We start from the raw sequence: 5,834 nt of genomic DNA, 5'->3' as shown, positions 1-5,834 counted from the left end.
TTTTTAAGTGAAATGAGGGGAGGTAGTGAAACAGACTCTTGCATATGTCTTGACTGGGATCCACCAAGCAACCCCCATCTGGGACTGATGCTCTGCCCATCTGGGGCCATGGTCACAACTGAGCTATTTTTAGCACTTGAGGCAGAGGCTTGACAGAGTGCCAGGGCAGTGCCAGGGCCTGAAATCAATTGAGCCATGGCCACAGGAGAGTAAGAGAGAGAGAAAGACAGAGAGCAGGGGCAGGTAGAAGCAGATGATCATCTCTCCTGTGTGCCATGACCAGAAATTGAACCCAGGATAACCACACAACTGGTTGATGCTCTACCACTGAGCCAACCATCCAGAGCTTATACAGAATATTCTAAAGCTGATTTTCAGAAGAGTTTTTGTTTATGTATTGGGGATATAGGTGTATGCAGGCATGTGTGTGTGTTTAATAGATGTGATGAGGGACCAGTATAGTGTATGGTGCACAAGATAGGCAATAAATATTATTTGAATGGACATATTCTGATGCTAATAAATATTAGCAGAAAGACCTCAAAATTTTACTGAAGAACCTATAGCAGTAGAAGGTCATGTGCATATTGACTCTGGATAATTATAGATAAATATTTTTCAAAAGAGATTTTTCTTATGTATTTGAATTAAGACAAGTCACTGTCATTTTAGAATATAAGTCAGTTGTTTTCTCTGGAGAAGCTAGACATGCAGTGCCCTTTATGAAGCTGCTTTGACCTAGAACCAATCTATTCAATGTCATTAAAACTGTTTTAAATGATCAGAATAAAGGATCGAAAAGTAATCTGCTTATTTATTTATTTATTTAAATTTATTGTGTTAACATGGATTCAAGTGTCCCACTCAATATAACTCCCTCACCCCCACCCCTTTACAATCCATTACCCTCCCCTTTGTCTCCCTCCGCCGAACTCCCACCCCCTTGCCCTTTGGGATTTGCTGTCCTGTTATCTGTATCTATGTATTAAGTATATATAATTTCACTAATCCCTTCACATGGAGATTATTATGCTAAGTAATATGTTTATTTTGATCACTTTTTAAACTTATGCGTAAATCTCTATTTAGTTGAGCTAATATTACATTGTAGAATAAGATATTTTTCCTCTGGAAACTTTATGTCAAGGAGTGTTAACCTAAAACTGAAAAGGTAAAATAAGAGGCAATAAGAGTTTATTTGGGATTAAAAAATTACAATTTGAGGAGCACAGATTGAGGAAGAAATCCAAATAATGACCCTATTACAGGGTGAGGGCAAGGGGTTTTTATGAGATAAGGAAAGGAATAAATACATGAATAGATGAAATTCCTACTGGTGCTAACAAGCTGAGTTACCCTTTAGCAACACGTGATTGGCTATAGAGTCTATCCTCAGATAGAGTTTTGTGGTCAAGATGGTTGTTTTCTGGCTGGCTTTATAAACAATTATTTGTAAGATACTGTTGGTTTGGCTGCATTTTAAAATGGCTCCACTTATATCAACTTTCAGAGCAACTAGGATTTTGCAATATAAGTAGAATATATCAAACATCCTCTTTTGTGAGTGATTGCTCCCAAATGTCATGTAAAGGAACAGAATTTGCTTTTGATGAGTAGAACAAGGTGGTGTGTTCACACAAAGATTGATTCAGTATGCAGTCTTTAGTCTAAGTGGACATAATTTTATCAAATTTTAATGCAGTATATATAGAGGGTATTGTTTTTTAAATCTGTATGTATTCCACAGTTTGTAGGCAGGCAGGCAGGCAGGCAAGTTGGCAGGAAGGAAGGAAGGGCAGAAGGGAAGGGGGATGGAAGGAGGAGAAAGAAGAGAGGGAGGGAAAGAGAATAAAAATAAAAAAAAATTTGTAAACCAAAAATATATGGTTGGTCAAATAAGTTTTTAAATATGATATATGTTTGCTCGCTTATAGTTTGCATTGGGTGTGGGGAACAGGCTGTAAGCAGGCAGGGTGGTTATAGCCTAAGGCTTAGTTTTAAGACTAAGCTTTTCCCCATACCCTTGATTGATTGCATGATGTGGGGTGGTGCACTCTCATGAGGAATTCCATCATGCCTCAGATAAGTGACTTTGTATCAGAGACTTCCTTGTTTGTATATTGGATTAAAGGTTTTGATTTCTACACTATAAAGTGGGGCAGACCTGGAGCTTGCTCTCTCTCGGCTCCGGCTCCTGAGATTAGCATTAGAGAGCAGAGCAGAAAAAGGCCACGCGGAGGAGAAGAGAGACAGACAATATGGCGGAGTGCTGAGGGGGAATCCAGTTTGTGTAGAGTTTGTGCAAAGAGAAGGAGATGAGGAACAGAGGTGAATAAGACTGGTGAGCTAGAAACCTTTGATTCTAGGAAACTCAGATAAGTCAGTAGCTTTGTGAGCACTGAATGAGTGGGTTTTGGAACCCAGTATGTGTTTTTACTTGCCTGCCGATTGCAAGCTAGGATTAAAGCTAATGGCCCATCAGTTCTTGGCTCCATTAGTTCTTTACTGACTGTCTGAATCTAATGCAAACCTGCACTGGCCAGGTGGCTGTGATGGTGGCCGTAGATACTGGCCTTACATATATAAATGCAAAATAATTGAAAGATCTCATTTTGAATCTTTGTGGTTGGTCTGGTCCTGTTATGATGGCTGGTGTTTCCTTACAATAATGCAATATTTTTGAAGTGAGAAAAAGAAGAAAAAAAAAGAAGAGAGAGAGGAAGAGAGAAGGGAGGTAAGGAAAGAGAGAAAAAGGAGAAAGCAAGAGAGAAAATACTGTTTCCCTTCTACAGCAAGGCATTTAATCACTTCTGAATGGTACTTCAAAGGTTCTTATTTTTTGGAACAGAATGCAACTGTTAGCCTTGTGTTATGTTGCAGAGGTAAATCTTTGGTCAAAAGAAGAGAAATAGATTACTGGCCTGAGGCAGTGAATAGTGAATGGGGCCTTATTGACTAAAATCTACACATTTCTAATGCCAAAATCTGTTCTCAGATGACAGGAATTTAATTTCTTTTGTGAAGGTAATGAATGGAATGGTGGCTCAGCAGTTATTGATGGTGCAGGCATATGTCCAGATTCCCAGAACAGCAGGAAATTTATTTATGGCAAGTTCAGCATAATAAATAGTGTTGCTATTATCATTATTACTTATAAGTGACATAAATAGGAAACCATGCTTTCAAATAGTCTAAAACAGAATGGCACTCTTATTAGCAAAATATTAGCTTTGCAGGTATGTTATTCCTGATGGATGAAGGGAGAATTGAAGCAAGAAATTTGTAGGAGTTGACTATTAAATCAAGGTCAATTACTTACTAGTCAGTAAGTTCCCCAACCTTACTGGGCAAGTTCCCCAACCTCTCTGAATTTTGAATTTTTCAATCTAATCTACATGTCCTAACAATATTGCCAAAAAAATAAAGTGAGATAGATATTTGTATAAAAAATCTGTATGGGAAGTGGTATAAAGCATAGGTTTTATTTTTGTCTATGCTCTTTCAATAATAATTTGAATTTAGGAAACAAGGAATAAACTACAGACCTTATGAGGTCCTATGTAAAAGTATATATTTTCAGTGCCATCTTTTGGATACTTTAAATTAGTTTTTATATAAATAATATTAATTTCATCATTCATCATAGTTCCTTATATTGTGTTCTCAATACAAGAAGTTTTGTTTCAAAGTTTGGAATTATTCCTGAATATTAGTAAAATAGAAGTATATTTTCTCTGTGGACCAAACTATTCTCAAATGTATGCCACATTCTAATTATTGATTTTATTATTGTTTATTGAGTGCAAACTGCTGATTGACATATACAGAAATCTTTTTATGTAAATTATGAGTAGTTTTATAATAAATACACAAAGCTAAACAGATGGATATATCATCATCATCATTGTTGGGGACCGAATAAATAAACAAGGTATTTTTGCAATCTGGACAGAGGTGCTGGGCCCAAACCCCACCTCATTTGCCTAGTTAACAAAGAGCTACACTGGATTCTCATTTGTCTCACCCATGTTCTCCAGAGGAGGCTAGAGGCTAGTTTCTTATTAGTGTAAAGTAGATTTGGATGTTATGGTGGCGGTTGTCTTTGAGTTGCCTTGGAAACTTAATTGAATTGCTGATGGACCACATTTTTTCTATGATTAAAAAGTGGATGTGCTTCTGGGAGCATGGTCCTTAGGGCTAAGGAACAATAGAGACTGTTTGCCATGGCGTCCTCCTGAACCCATCTGTGTGTCTATCATTTATTTCAATTCTATACCTTTTCCCGTTCGAAGGCCCCGTAATAGACTCGAGTTGCAGGGGAAAAAATGGAGAAATTAAGCAACATTAGGCAAAGTCCTTGAGATTTTTCAAGAGAGATTTCTGTTTGGTATTTATCCTTATCATGTTTCTATTACAATAGCCCTACACATAAGATCTAGCAGGCCACATTCTAGTCTCTAAAATCCTGGGTTTCACTCTTGATTTGTGTAATTGTATGTGAAATCTTTGTTTAATGTCTAAATGTGTCTGTCTTCATGGTCTGAATTAAGTTTATGCATGCAAAAATTGGAAATGCCGGCTCTAATATTGTAAAAATAAATTATCATCCCTACAAATTTAAAAATTTAATTGAAACAAGTAAAGTGCACCATTGAAATTTGGATAAAATAAAATGTAGATCCTAAAGACTTCCTAATTTGGCCAAACTGCTCCAAGCTAAAGTAGCTGCTGCTGCAAAGCTTGAAGCAGAGTAGATTTGCTTAACAAAGCTGTAAACATTTTTTGGGTTTTTTTACTCTTTGAATTGCCTGTTGATTGATTGGGTAGAAGTGTTTTTGATAGGTGTGGGAATGTTACTTGAAAGTGCATTTGCTTTATTTTGATGGAGGTTGGAATTGAGATGGGTGTTTCTTGCAGTTTTTGAGGTCAAGGTGTTATGAAATGTACTCAACAAATGCTTAAGGGTCAATTGTAAATAATATATATATATATATATATATATATATATATATATATATATATATATATATATATATAAATAAAGGAGGGGGAGTCATGTCCTGGAACTGCTGCAAATCTATTTACTTTGAATAATTTCTTTTGAATGCTGATGTATAGGAGATGCCATACCTCTTTCTTTTGCAAACTTCTACCCTCTTTTATTTGATCCAGCTGGTAACACTGTTTTGTCTTTTTCTTAATAGTTCCAGATATACAGAAAAAGTTTATATAGGCAGATGTGGACCCTCAAAACCCTCAGTAAGATCTTCTGAGCATGACTTTTAAGGTCTGTAATGACCAAGAGGAAAAGAAAAGGCAGACAAAGCCCAAAAGAGATCAGGAAAAATACCAGCTCTTGGCATACACCCTTAAACGCTCCAATGCCCCAAAGTGGCCTCATAGGACTCATCAGGGCCCTGCTTCAAGAGTGGAAAAGAAGGTCATTGAGCTAAAGCCTGCCAGGCTTCTCTGCCCCTACCAGGGACATACCTTTGCTGTGGAAAAAAAGAGACACTGGAAGATAAACTGCCCCCTCACTCCTCTAAGGGAGGGTTCAGTCTCTTTCAGCCCTGCTCCAGCCACCTGTGACCTAACCTTCCCAGCCTGCTGGGACTTGCCACTGAAGGCTAAAGGTGCCCAGGGCCGTTGGCCCCATCTCATGTCACCATGGACGAGCCTAACATATTTCTTCCCAGTAGCAGGTTAACTGATCTCATTTCTTGTGGACACTAGGGCCATTTACTATGCCTTGCCTGAATATTTAAATTTTTATTCATCCCTCGAAGATCTCTGTGAGTATTGATAGTCTTTATTTTCTGCTGCTTTGTTTAATA

Source organism: Saccopteryx bilineata, chromosome 5 (genome assembly GCF_036850765.1).
Source record: "Saccopteryx bilineata isolate mSacBil1 chromosome 5, mSacBil1_pri_phased_curated, whole genome shotgun sequence".
In the NCBI taxonomy this organism is placed as follows: domain Eukaryota; kingdom Metazoa; phylum Chordata; class Mammalia; order Chiroptera; family Emballonuridae; genus Saccopteryx; species Saccopteryx bilineata.
This window is presented reverse-complemented; position numbering follows the sequence as displayed.